This window comes from Mandrillus leucophaeus, unplaced genomic scaffold (genome assembly GCF_000951045.1).
Source record: "Mandrillus leucophaeus isolate KB7577 unplaced genomic scaffold, Mleu.le_1.0 Scaffold41, whole genome shotgun sequence".
Lineage (NCBI taxonomy): Eukaryota > Metazoa > Chordata > Mammalia > Primates > Cercopithecidae > Mandrillus > Mandrillus leucophaeus.
In genome coordinates this window covers 3,877,470-3,891,638 of record NW_012104365.1, presented here as the reverse complement: position 1 = coordinate 3,891,638, position 14,169 = coordinate 3,877,470, and the positions used below count along the sequence as shown (strand labels likewise).

Genomic DNA, 14,169 nt, shown 5'->3' with positions numbered 1-14,169 from the left:
CCCTGACGCCCACCGTGCTGGCCCCCCGCCTGCCGCAGCCGCCTCAGAACCCGACCAACATCCAGAACTTCCAGCTGCCCCCAGGTGAGTGGCCGCACGGGGCGGGAGGGAAGGGCGGGTCCCAGCAGCGCCAGCTGCCAGTTCCAGGAAGTTCTCCGCTGGTGGAATGCTAAGGTCATCTGTCCCGTAGGCCCGTGGCTGGAGCAGGCCGAGGGGCAGCCTCTACCCAGGTGCGGGGCCAGCCCGGGTGGCTGCCTGCGAGTGAGCCAGAGGGAGTCGGCATAGCCTGCGTCCCTGTCGCTGTTCCAGACGTCCGCGGTGGCTGCCTGTGGCTGGGGCTGGTCTGTTTCGGAGTGGCTCAGCCAGGACTCCTACTGGAGCGGTCCTTACCTGCTCCCGCCCTGTGTGCCCCTGCCACGGTTGGAAGGGTCAGCGCAGGGGCTCCCTGGGCCAGGCGATGGGGTCTGCAGAGCTGAGGGCAGAACCTGGAGGTGCGAGTGGCAGCAACTGTCCCCTGCTCAGTTCTGCAGTTAGGCGTGTGGCCTGTGTCCCCACTTAGCCTTTCTGCCCCTTTATGACCCTGGGCTTGAGCCTCCCCAGTCTCCAGGCGAGGACGGGGGCGCGACACCCCCTCCTCGAGGCTCGGGAAGTCGGGATGGAAGGCTTGGGCTTCCCTGTTGGCCACCAGGAAGGCAGAGATGTCGGGCGCACCCTGCGAGAGTCCTCCCGGCGCGCAGCCTTGCTGAGAGCCATGCTCTGGAGTAGGGTTTCAGCACCGTGTGTGTCACCGTCTCTTCCAGCGCTGCGTTGGTGCCTAAAGGAAAGAGCGCCCAGCTAGTCTGGTTGCTGCCCCCTCGGGAGGGCAGTGGGAGGGCGGTGGCAGCAGATGCTCTCGCTCCGTGCAGGGGTCTCGGGGTAATACTGGCTGTGCTGCGGATGCCTTGGGCTCAGACGCCCCTTCTGCCTGGCAGTTCTCACGCTCCTGGTCTAGTCTGCTGTCTCTGCGACTCCTCAGGGCCCCTCAAGTTTGACGGGAAAGATTGCCTGGCCAGCATTGCACGCTAGGCTGCTTTTGTCTGGGGCTCCCTATCCCTCCCCAGCCGCCTTGGTGGGTGCTGGGCAGGGGAGCTCCTCCCCGGCCTGTGGTGACGCGCGCCATGCAGTTGTAGCAGCTCGGTGGCAGCAGTAGTAGGAACTTCGAGGAGAGCGTGGGTCTCGTCTGTGTCCCCTCTCTGAAGGGAGCTATTGGTCACTTTGAGAGGTTTGCAGCATCTTCAGAAGTGAAAGGTTTTCCTGTCCGAGTATGTGAAGTTCAGGGCTGGTGGTCAGACTAGACAGGGCGGGGGTAGGGAGAGTCTGTCTGGGAGACCGCTAGGCTGCAGTGCTCCAGGGAGGAAGAGGGCTGAGAAGCCACTTCTCCCGGGTTGCTGAGACGCCCGTTATGACAAGCTATTGGAGTACTGAAGCATTTGTAGGGGTGTTTCGCCAAAGTCTTGGTTTTGCTCCTATGTGTATATTGACCTTTTAGTAGAAAATGTGGCTGATCTTTAGTAATGTTGTAAAAAGGTGTTTGATGGCCGTGATCTGTTATGTAAACTATCGCAATGCTTTATTTATAAAAATGTTTTTCCAGCGGTCCCCCATGTCTCAGCGCAGGCCAGGTGCCTGTTGCACCACTTTGGATAGGTATTGGACTCTGCCTTGCGGGGCTGGCCAGGTTGTCTTGCTCTGAGCCTCTGCATAGGTAAAGCCTCATCTCTTTCTTCTGGGAGGAGGTGGAGTTGGAAAAGGGCATTTCTGCTGTATTTATCATGAGTGATTCTGGGACTCACTTCCATCTTGTGTTTTAAGGTCAGTTTTAGGGTCAGGTGTGTTTGATGAGGTGACGACTTGAAAAACAACTGTAGGAGTGTTGACTGTGCGTGATTCCCGTGTGAGGACAGAGGAACAGCTCACACAGACGTTTGGGTGGCAGTGCTGAGAATGGTACTTTCAAGGAGCTGAATGCTACTGTCTAAAAAATGAAAGATTTATCGCATCTCTTCATGATCCCCTGCAGTTGATCTACTGATGAGGAATTTTGATTATGTTGTTTATTTCAGTAGTAGCCAAAGCAAAAAAAATACATATATATCAATAAAACTAGCAGTGCCCCAAACCAGAGTACCTTTTTTTATTAAACAGTACAACTTAATTTTGTAAATCAAAATGGCAAATTGCAAATACTCTGGTTACTTCCTGTAATTGATTGATCAGAGAATATTAAATTATTCTAGTTGGCTTCCTCTTCATTGAAATATTTCATAATAAAAATGTTTAGAACAAAGATGGAAGTAACAAAAATAACTCTTGCTTGGCTAATAACTCATTCTAGTAACCACTCCGTCTTGCAAACTGAGGAGGAGCCGGGAGTATTAGGGGTGGGCAGGGTTCTCGAAGCTGCATGTGGGTGTCAAGTGGAGTAGCAGATGAATGGCAATTGGATGGGGTGTGAAAGGGCCTGCCCCTCCCAGGCCTTCCCTCTGTGGAGGTCTTGGATGGGAGAAGGGAGGGGACAGAGAGGTTTCACCCTGAAGTCTTTAAGGCTAAGCCTTAGGCCCTGAGTGTTTCAGCCCCACAGTGCGCCACGTATGTTGAATTTGGCTTTAGCTAGCTGTCTTGATATTCTTTGTCAGGACAGTGTTGTAAAGATAGTTATGTTAATATAATTGTAATTTGCTGGTTTGAGGTGCCAGAGTTTAAATTTTATTCACTGAGGAAAAATGAGAAAATTAAGTCTTTAGTGAGATTGTTGCAGATGACACACTTGTCCCAAGAACACTGAAAAGCGCTGGTTCTGTACAGCTTAGGACAGTCATAATGCCATAGTCAGGTTGTGATTACAGCTGAAGGAAGAAAAAAGTAATCTGACACCCGAATTAGCATGTTTGTAAATTGAGAGATCTTTTCAGATAGGTGTAAGGTAAAGAAGTTCATTTCTAAAGGTTATCTTTTGGCCTGGCAAATTTGCATTTTCTTCAGAGCATCTTGGTCTATTGTGCTTTCATGCCAGATTTACTCTCCTGTTGCTCTAAGATTTGTCCCAAGTGTAGATTCCCATTCCAGGACAGAAAAGCACTTTCTCACCGTGGTCCTCTATCCCTTGGCCTAGGGAGCCTGTCCTTGCTGCGTGTTTTAGGATGAGTACTCCCAGGTGAATGTGTGTCTACGGGTGGTGTCTGCAGCATTGGTTCCTGTCTGTGGGGAAAGGGGGAAAAAGTCCACTAGCCCTTAATCGCGCTGTTGGGACAGGGGTTGGGTTTGGCGAGTCCAGCCCCATGCTGGGTGGCGGCATGCTCTGAGTTCCGGTGGCCAGTGGTGGCAGCCAGTGCTCTGGCACAAGGGACATTCCTAGAAGTTTCGATTTTGTGACTTGAGGGCCCTGTTGCCCTTTGACCTGGGAGAAATATGTTGTCCCTTAGAGCCTCGGCTTCCCCAGCTGTAAAGTGGGGTTGCCCGTTAGATGAAGAATGTGAATTCTGTCACGTTGGGCCTGACAGAACACAGCTGTCAGGTGGCATCACTATTCCACAGTCTCCCAGTTCCCCTCATTTTCACTGTTTTTCACACATTATCCAGACTGGATGTCTTCTCGGTGACCGAGGCGTTTGGCGTGGCAGCTGACTCTGGTTCTGTCAGTGGGGAAGTTACCGAGATCTCAGGTGGGTCACCCTGGGGCAGCAGTTGCCTGCCTGCCAACATAGGGGAGGGTTGCAGTGACCTTCGGAGGCCTGGACCTGGGTGGAGGGCTCACTTTAGGCTAGAGGTCTTAGGCGTTTCTTTTGACATATCTAGGAAGGAGTGACATTTGAAAAGAACAAAGAAAAGTAACTTTTGGGGAGCTGTGTAAAGACAGCCCTGGGCAGCTCTGCCTAGCAGAGGGCAGAGGTGCCGCTCTGGGCCTTCCTTTCCTCCCTGCTCCCTGCCCTGCTGCTGGGGTCTTCACTGTTGCCTTCGGGATAAACAGAGTCATCTTGGTGACAGGTTGGGATGGACCTCACCTGCCTTTGGTGTCTCGGAGCTGGTGACCCTCATGGGTTAGTGGCAGCCAGGACTCGGGGACCTGTCACACTCTTCGGAGCCTCTCTCCTCACTGCTTGCTGTGCCTGAGCGCTGTGTTCACAGTAGAGGTCTGTGAGTTTGAACAGAGGGTGACGTTTGAAGTTCGTTACAGTCGCCCTGTTTCTTAGGGCCGGCGAGAAGCTTTGTAGGAGAGGGTGTCCCGCTTGCTTCGGTGGCAGATGGACCTGAGGCAGGCCCCGAGCATCTGGGAAGTTGGCCTTCTCCCAGGGCAGAGAGCAGAGCCACCCTGGCTCCCAGGACTGCCCCCGGGCTCCCCGGTGTGCTGTGGAAGTTGCCCCTTAAACACTGGCACAGGGTCGCTGGGAGGTGGCGTTTGGTCAGAGCAGCACAGACCCAGCTCGGCAGAACAGAGTGGTGGGCGTGTCTGCATCCTGAAATCAGAGTGGAATCGAGGTGGTTCCTGTTCTGCCTCCAAAGCCTTTTCTATCGTATAATGTGAGTTTTCTTCCACTTAAGTGATGAATTTGAAGAAAGCTTTTATAAATTGTTGGTTATATGTGAGTTGATCAAAGCATAATTAGCAGCTGTTTTTGAGGATCTTGAAGCAGAGGTGTAACAGGGCTCTGGAGAAGCTTGCCTGAGGTTTGGGGTAATTTGCAGGGTTCCCAGAGTGCTTTGCTTTGCTTCTTCGTGGTGCTCAGTAGGAACCTCCAGGCCTTCGATCGTCCAGGAAACAGTTGCTGTTCAGGGCGTTCTGCTGTGGTGCCCGGCTCAGGCAGCGGGATGGTGGCCTTTGCTTAATCAGGCCTTTGATAGCAATAAAGCAGTTAAATAAAGGGGACTTTTTGCTGCAGGCCCTTCTGTGCTGAGTGCTGTGCACCTGGGCTTCCTGGATGCTTCTGCTTCCAGGTGGGCCTGCGGTTGCTATGGCATTGTGGTGGTGTCAGCTGCAAACGTGTACACAGCTGTTCTTTCCAAATTCTTGCTTGGAATAGTGAAGCAGAACAAGTGCTGTAAAGTTATGTTTGAAAATGGGGTACTTAATTTTTCCATAGTGGGACCATGAAAGTTTTGAGTGAAAACTTTTGATTTTTACATATCTCAAATGAACGTTTGCACCAAAGAAGTACAGCTTCCAAAAAACCAGGAGATACGTGTTGTCCACCATGAGGCCCCTCTCCCATTTGAGAAAGTATATGGTGTTCCCTGTCGGTCTTTCTGCGGTGGTCTCAGGCTCTTCTCCAGGCCTGCCTTCTGCCTGGAGTGGGCCGTGCTGCTGTGTGCAGGATGAGGTAGTGAAGCACCCCCAGCTTCTCCTGCCATAGGTGTCACGTTGTGGAGCAGAAGTTGTCTGTTGGGAACCGTGTGTGAGGACGGGAGAAGTTGTCTGTTGTGGACTGCGTTTGGGGACTGGAGAAGTTGGCCCCACGAGCCCGGTTGTATGTGGCTTTGTGTGTAGACCTGTGTCCGTCCTTCCTGAGGTCTTGATGGGCCCTTTCTGTCCCTCACTTGGCATCACTGGAAAGCGCCAGTGTGAGGAAGGCACACGTAGCATCTTGATCTCAAAGTTGTGAGAGGAGTGTGGCCAGCTAGGGTGGTGTTGGGGCACATGGATCTTGGAGGGACCATTTCCGAATAGTCAGGAAACCCCAGAAACAGTTTTTTATGTCTATCAAATTTGACATTAGGTTTTAGAATGAGGACCCTGCAGTAAGAAGGTCTGTGGCTCCCAAGGGAATTGTTTCAGGGTTGGGGTCAGAGGTCCGAGTGGACGGTGCATGGACAAGGCAGGACACTAGGAGCCAGGGAGCTGCACCCTTCTCCGGGCATTGGGTGTGGCCAGAGCACACCCAGGGCAGAGGCTTTGTGGGTCAGCTGGTCCACTGTGGGCGGAGGTGCTACAGGTGGCAAGGTGGGCACCTTGTTCCAAGGGGTCGGGGGACACGGCCTTTTATTTTTTGACTTTGCATTAAAGTGTGTGGGACAATGACCTGTGAGAATTTTTAAAGGAAGTTCTGTATCTTCTGCAGAGGAGCGTGGTCTCCGTAGTATTCATAGGAGCCATGCACGCACTCAGAGCAGGGCGCAGGCCTGCCGTGCTTTGGAGCTTTGCAGAAGGTTACAAATGTCAGTGTCACAAGCATCATGACAGGAACGAGGGGTTATATGGGAAGCAGGCTCTATTAGCTTTTTTATGAAACTATAAGTGCAAAAAAATTATTAGTTACTTCACCAACATGATTTTTCTGATTATAAAATGAGATTTTAGTGATTATAGGAAGTTTGGAAAGTAAACTGTGGAGATGAAAGTAGAGTCACTTGTAATGTCACCTGGCCCAGACTGCTCACATTTTGGGGTGTCTCACTTCAGCCTGTGTCCGGTGCAGATCTGTTTCTGTGTTTTTCTGTAATTACAGTTCTCCTGTGACCCAAGTCTGTGCCTTGCCTTGTCCTGTGTCTGGTGCATTTTCCCTTGGCCCTCGGTGGTCTCAGGCTCTAGCATTTGGTAACAGGCCCCTGCGCCAGGGTGCTGTGCTGACGGTGACAAGTGGCCCCCGTAGGTGAATGCCTTTATGTCTAACTGCGTGTCTGGTAGTTTGAGCATTTTCAAAGCTTTGATACATATCACCTTCCACCAGATAACACGTTTAAAACCATTGCCAGAATACGACTTTTGGAAACGGACACTATTCTAAAGGAAGAAAATCATGTCTAGTTTTAAGTTGCGTTTCTTTAAGTGAAGTCAGACTTCGTTCATGTGGATGTTGGCTATTTATTCTCACCAACTGTGACTATTTGTATAAGTGCGTTCTTTTTTTTCAAGACAGTCTCTCACTCCATCACCCAGGCTGGAATGCAGTGGTGCAATCTCAGTTCACTGCAACCTCCGCCTCCCGGGATCAAGTGATTCTCGTGCCTCAGCCTCCTGAGCAGCTGGGAATACAGGCGTGTACCACCACACACGGCTAATTGTTGTATTTTTATTAGAGACGGGGTTTCACCATGTTGGCCAGGTTGGTCTCGAACTTCTGACCTCAAGTGCTCCGCCTGCCTCAGCCTCCCAAAGTGCTCAGATTACAGGTGTGAGCCACTGCACCTGGCCTGCATGAGCACATTCGGACGGTGTGTACTGGGCCATGGGGGAAGGCTGACGTGGGTACCAGGGTTCAGACGTGGGTACCAGGGTTCAGCTGTGGGGGTCCCAGGCTGACAGCCCCTGCTTTCGTGGTGTGTCTGTTGTGGCCAGGCAGTTAACAGGGAAACAGATCAGCAGGTATGTCTGATTGTGATTAGCACCCTTGGGTGAGAGGGGACTGCTGGGCAGGGTAGTCAGGGAAGGCTTTCCCGGGAGGCTGAGGGATGAGAAAGGGGTCAGCCACACGCAGCTGGGACATGTGTCCAGGCCGAGGAAAGAGCAGATGCAGCCCCTCCCGCCGGTGCAGATTGTAGGGCTGCCCTCAGATAGTGTGAATTGATATTGTGGGGCTGCCTGTACACAGTGTGAATTGATTGTATCACAGGGCTGCCCCCAGGTAGTGTGAATTGGTTATATTGCAGGACTGCCTCCAGGCAATGTGAATTGATTGTATTGCAGGGCTGCCCGCATGCAGTGTGAATTGATTATATCACAGGAATGCACTGTGTGAATTGATTGTATTGCAGGGCTGCCCGCATGCAGTGTGAATTGATTATATCACAGGAATGCACTGTGTGAATTGATTGCAGCAGTGTGAATTGATTATATCACAGGAATGCACTGTGTGAATTGATTGCATTGCAGGGCTGCCCGCACGCAGTGTGAATTGATTCCAAGAGCCTCAGTGACTGGAAGCCATTGAGGGTTTGAAGTTGGATAGGGCATAGTTTAAAGTTGTATATTGAGGTCACTTTTGCATTTGAGCTGTGGAATGTGGGGGTGGTTGTGGCAGGGGCCCAAGGCAGTTGGCGGGGCTTAGGGAGGTGTGGATGGGCTGGAGGGAGGAGTGAGGACAAGGGCTCTTATGGAATGAAATTGAGGTGGGCAGGTGGGGTGAGAGGGAGCGTCAGTGGTGGTTGGTGGGAGGCAGGAGCTCAGGGGAGCAACTGGCATAGGCCAGGGTCCAGAAGTCATGCTGTTGGGGCTCTGATGGCCATGGGGTGTTATGAGCCTGTAGAGTAGGCTAGAAGAGCTGTAGAAGGCGCCCTACAGGTGCCGGCGCCTGCGAGGCTGGGCCAGCTTGGGAGCCAGGGAGGAGTGCTGGGAGAGGCTGGCGTTCATAGGGCGCATCTGGCCAGCGGAGCTGGGAGTGGGATGGGTGAGGGTGGACACCTGGGTGCAGGAGCCTGGTGGGAGGAGGTTCAGGAGGGGTGGCCCAGAGCACAGAGCTGTCAGCTCTGGGGGCGGAAGGACATGGTGGGGCCGTTGCTGAGAGCCCTGTGTGGTGGGGTAGTGTTTGCTGCAAAGTCGCCGTCTGCCCTGCCCTCCAGCGCAGCGATGGCGGAGGTAGCGTGGCTCTGATGGAGGCTGCTTTGCTTTTGCCCTTGCAGTCCTCGCCTTCCTGCTGTGTGTTGGCGTGCACGGCTTCGCGGGTCTGTAGCTCTCTAGAGCCAGAAAGTCCTGGAAGAGAGTCCTCCTCCACAAAGACGCTGAGGCACACAGAGGTGACCAGCTTCTCCAAAACCCCGTGGCCACTTAACGTAGGCTACGTGCCACAGGCCACCTGTCACTCCCTCAGGCCTCCTCCTTCATGCTTGTGCTGCCGAGAGAGACTGGAAATGGTTCAGCTTGGAGCGAACTTACGAACTTAAAACCCCTAAAACACAGGGACCTGGCTTTCAAAGAAAAAATCCACAGAAGGGAATGTCTTGAGTGCGTGGTGAGGGACTGTTGCCCTGGGCTGGGTCTGTGTGGCTCGTGGCCTCACCCGACGATCCTGCTGTGTCCTGTGGGCCCTCCGGTGCTTGGGCTCCCCCAGCTGGTGGCTGTCTGCTAAGTCTGGGCTACCTCATCTGCCTGGGGAGGCCCATCGCTGTCAGTCTCCGCGGTCCTGCGGCTGCAAGGGTGTCAAGCGGCTAAGAGGCACTCCTGGTCTTAAGGCCCTTGCTCAGAAGTGACGCAGGCCTCTCCCTAGTTCCAGCTGAGAAGACTCGGTCATTGGCCGTGTCCATCTGCACAGAGTGCTGGGGGGTTCAGCTTGTCCTGGGGGCGGGGTGGGATACGGGTGGACAGCCAGCACGCCTCAGAGCGTGCGTGGCCTTGGTGGGCCAGAGGGATGAGTTTGGTTGGTCGGTCAACAAACGTTCACTTGGCAGCGAGCTCAGGTCAGACCTTGTGGATCCGGCAGCTTGCTGACGGAGTTGCTTGGGGAGTGACACAGGTCGGCGTGGATGGGGCAGAGGCGAGGGACACGGATGCAGCTTCTCAGCGTAAACGTCGTTCCTTTCTCCAGAGTTCCTTCTCAAGGTGGGCGTCTTCTCTGTTCAGTTGTGGGTGCCCCAGCGTTTTCCTGCTGCTCCTGTGTGACCAGCCACTTATGGAGCCACTTAGTGATGGATCCAGAGCAGCAGAGAGCCGCGCCGGGAGCTCGTCACTGGGCAGTGCAAGGGCGGTTCTTGTCCTCCGGCTTGGTGGCCTCATGGGCTCCTGGCTTCAGGATGGTGCCTGCACTCAGGGCCACCGTGGCTCTCCCTGCGCCCCACCATCAATTGGATGCAGAGCTCTGAGAGTTTGGAAAGCACGGACTGGGTGTCTTGGAGGCTGTGATTCTGGATGGGTGACGGGGCCGCCCTCTTCCACTTTTGTGGGCCAGACACAGCTCTGCTTGGGCCGCTGAGGCTGGGCTTGGGGATGGTGTCACCTCATTGCCTTGGAGCTTGTGGGCGTGCCACCAGAGTTCCTGTGTGGGAAGGGCTGCCACCTGCCTTGGGCCACACGGTGCCAGCCCTGGAGACCTAGTGTTGTGGGGGGTGGCGCAAGGGACCTGATGTCATGGGGTGTAGTGTGACCTGGGATGTGGAGGATGGCCTGAGGGACCTGGTGGTGTAGGGGGTGGCGCGAGGGACCTGGTGGTGTGGGGGTGGCTTGAGGGACCCGGGGTGTGGGGTCTGGGGGGGTGGCGCGAGGCTCCTGGAGCGTGAGCCTGCAGTTCACAGGGGGGCAGTGTGGGGACAGTGGTGTTCAAGCCATGGGACACTTGCTCATCGGGTGTGGGGGAAGTGACAAGATACCAGCCCAGACACCTGGGTGGGGACATTCTAGTGGTGCAGGGGAGGCAGTGACCCAGGGCACACACGGGCTGGGGCACACACGGGCTGGTGCTGGGGTGTGGAGCCGGTGTGGGGCAGGGCACCCTGGGGTTTGTCGATCTCAACCGACTGGAGGCGACTGGTCCCAGATGGCAGTGCTGGGGTCAGGTTCAGGAGGAGATGGAGAGGTAGGTCACTGACTGTGGTGAGGGGGTCAAAGGACAGTTTCTTTGTTTTTTCCTGTTTGTTTTTTAAGAAGTGATCTTGGAGCCACGCTCAATAGCGGAAACAAAGTGTGCCCCGTGTGGATTCGTGCTTTGGGTCGGTGCGAGTTAGGCTGGATGAGGACGGGTGGGGCGGGAGAGGGAGGTTGAGCCTTTGACGTGCTTTATGTCAGCCACTTCATCCAGGCCACTGTCATTTGGCCTGCACGCCGCTCCTGCACCCTACTTGGAGCTGGTTGGCCCGGGCGCGGCTGTGGTGCTCCGTGGCCACGCTGTGCTGTGGGGACGCAGGGAGTCCAGGGTGCAGGATGCAGAAGGGGAAGGTGGCTTTCCTGTCATCTCTCTTCCTTGTGGTTGTGAGGTGATGCGACCCTCTAGGGGCTTGGTCGTGTGTCCGCAGGCCCTAGAGCCTGGTGGGAGGCGGCAACCTTGGTTTGTCCAGGAAGGGGTGGCAGATGTCCAGAATGGAGCGTGTCCTGTGGGTGCAGGTTTCTCACGGGTGGATCTGTCTGTCCTCACTGCATCCCCACTGCCCGGGACACCCCTGAGGTGCTGGTGGCCCGGCCAGTGACAGCTGCAGGAGGCTTGGCAGGGGCAGCGTTGAGGACCACAGGCCACCCGCCATGAGGTTCTGAAGTGGTGCCATGGCAGGGGCCAGGCCTCTCAGAGGAGAGACTGTGAGCGCCAAGGGACTATGCTGATGGCTGTGGGGGGTCACCAAGTGAGTAGGGAGGGAAGGTGGCCTCTGTGGATCAGGGCTCTGATAGTGGGAAGACAGGTCTAGGACAGGCCCAACCCTGCGTTCTGTGGCGGTGAGAGGGGTGGGAGCGAGCGGCGGGTGGGACTCATGCTGCAGGGCCAAGATGACCAAGTTCCCTCTGCAGGTGCACCCTGGGGAGGGCAGTCACAGGGCACTGTGGGGAGGGAGCCTGGCAGGTGGCTCTGGTGATGCCTAGACGGCCTGTCCTATCAGCAGCAGGGGTGTGCCCTCCCAGGCAGGCCTCTGCTGTTCCCAAGCCCCGTGGCTCTCATGGAGCCTGCACTGGGTTTGTTGAACTCTCTTGTCCTTCTCCTCTCTTTTTTTGGAGACTTTGACCATTTAAATTCCTTTACTCTTGTTTTGGTGAGTCTTGCTTGGGAGGGGTGGGGGAGAGAGGAGACTGTGCTGCCAGCACCCAGGGCTGCTCTCAGGGGATGGGGGCACCTGTCTGGAATCTCCACGTACAAGCACAAGCAGGTGTTGTGACGCTTTGGGAAGAGTTGTCAGAAGCGGCCTCCTATGGGGCAGAGGTGCCAGGAGGAGACTCCTGCCGTGCCCAGGTCCAGGCTGGCAGAAGGGAGTGGTGAGGGATGGGACATGGAGTGATCCACGGGAGCAGGGCCAGGCTGGGACCCCAAAGGGGAGGATGAGAGGCCAAGGACAGGTCACGCGGGGGACAATCCCTTCCTTCTGCTATTGTGCCCTGGTCACTGCTGTGCAGAACCCTCCGGTCTGCAGTGTCCTCTGGGGGCTCTGGGTGTTACCTCTTTTGACTGTTGCAGCCTCATCTTTATGGAAGGTTGTAGAAAAGCAGTTTGTCAGGTGTCCTCTGTGCGTACTTAAGACTCCAGCGTCTGACAGTAGGCGTTGGGTGAAGATGGGGTGAGCGGGTGAGGCTGACTCCCTGCCTCGGGGACGGGCTGCTCCGTGGGGCTGCTGTGTGCTCCCTGACGGGTTGGGTTTCTGCAGCAGGTCTGAAGTGGTCACTTTGCTCCAAGCACCTTGAGTGTCGTCTCTGGCACTGTGTTTAGTCTTTGTGGTGATGGTGTCGTGAAACCTGCCTAGGGACAAGGACACTGAGGCTCGCATTTCCATGACCTGCTCAAGGCCACAGGGCTGGTGGGGTCTGGGGCTACAGACTTGGGCTCTGGAACCTCTGCCCTGGCCCTGCCTCCCTTGGGAGTGACCCTGGTGGCAACTGTGAACTGCTGGGGAGTTGGGAGTTGGGCTGGGGTGCACGGGGGGCAGGGTCAGGGTGCGGAGCCTGGGCAGGTGGGGATCTGGGCCGTGGTGCTTCTCTGCCGGTGTGAGTATGGGTATGACTCAGGCAGATGAGACCCAGGAGGGTGTGGAGAGCAGGGCCTTCCTCTGCAGGCAGTAGGGACCCCTGAAGGCTGTGGAGTGGAAGAGCCAGAAAGTCTGGCCTGGGTTCTAGATGTTGGTCCTGATGACACACTGGAGACAGAATCAGAAACAGGGCGGTGGTCACTGAGCACGGGACGCAGAAGTGGGCCTGTGTGCTGTGACTGCCGCGTGCTGGCTGGTGCCAGGCACTGTGTGCACCTCCCATGCTCACGACCGCCCTACAGGGCAGACGTTTGGGGTCCACTTCCTGGACAGGTCGCAGACACTCACACAGAAGCTCAGCCCAGGACTCCCGCTCGCAGGATCTCTGCCCGTCCTGATGGTGGGGATAGTCGGGGAGGATGTGGAAGGCAAGCATGGGCACTGCTACACCTGGAAAACCAGCAGCCAGATTGGGGCTGGCGAGTGGTGCCTGGTGCCAGTGGGGGCACAGTGCAGATAGTGCAGCTCGGAGTTGGAGGACAGAGCCCGGTGACCAAGGTGGGCATGCGGGGAGAGGGCCGCGGGGGGACAGAGCCCGGTGACCAAGGTGGGCATGTGGGGAGAGGGCCGCGGGGGGATGGAGCCCGGTGACGGAGGTGGGCATGCGGGAAGAGGGCCGCGGGGGGATGGAGCCCAGTGACCGAGGTAGGCATGCGGGGAGAGGGCTGTGGGGGGACCGAGCCGAGTGACCGAGGTGGGCATGCAGGGAGAAGATGGCAGGAGGATGGAGCCTGGTGACCAAGGTGGGCATGCGGGGAGAGGGCCGCGGGGGGACGGAGCCCGGTGGCCGAGGTGGGTGTGCAGGGAGAGGACTGCAGGAGGATGGAGCCTGGTGACCAAGGTGGGCATGCGGGGAGAGGGCCGTGGGGGAACGGAGCCTGGTGACTGAGGTGGCCATGCAGGGAGAGGACTGCAGGAGGATGGAGCCTGGTGACCAAGGTGGGCATGCAGGGAGAGGGCTGGGTGGGGATGGAGCCTGGTGACCGAGGTGGGCATGTGGGGAGAGGACTGCAGGAGGATGGAGGGAGCCTGGTGACCAAGGTGGGCATGCGGGGAGAGGGCTGGGGGTACGGTGCCCGGTGATCAAGGTGGGCATGCAGGGAAAGGGCCCAGGGATCGAGGTGGGCATGCCAGGAGAGGGCCCTGGGGGGATGGTGCCAGGTCACAAGGTGGGCATATAGGGAGAGGACCTGTGGGGACAGAGCCTGGTGATGGAGGTGAGCATGTGGGGAGATGATCCTGCTTAACGGAGGTGTGGCCCCACATGGGGACGCTGGAAGTGCGATGGGTTTGTGTTGCATGAGAGTGGGGGCACCTCTGTTAGGGGAAGAGCAGGGCCCACCCCAGGGACAGGAGGGAGGGGCTAGCTAGGACCTGCTGGCCAGCTGGAGTCAGGGAGATTCCAGCCAGGCCCTGCAGGTGGCCCTGTCAGTCGTTCTCACTGCGCTGCACTCTGGATGCCCAGCTTAGCAAATCACTTGACAACCCCCATCCTTTTCTAGGTGTGTCCAGGAGGAGCTAGTACGGGGCTGGGCTGCCTCTTGGTTTTTA

General features: G+C 56.3%; 1 protein-coding gene across 1 annotated transcript in view; it reads left to right on the top strand.

The window, feature by feature from the left end:
- Positions 1-6: 6 nt before the first annotated feature.
- The window catches only part of TAF4 (TAF4 RNA polymerase II, TATA box binding protein (TBP)-associated factor, 135kDa), a 110,845-nt gene continuing 96,682 nt past the window's right edge, over positions 7-14,169 (top strand). The window contains exon 1 of the mRNA XM_011992342.1: positions 7-84. The gene's annotated coding sequence lies outside the window, so the exon portion shown is untranslated. The remainder of the gene's footprint in view (positions 85-14,169) is intronic.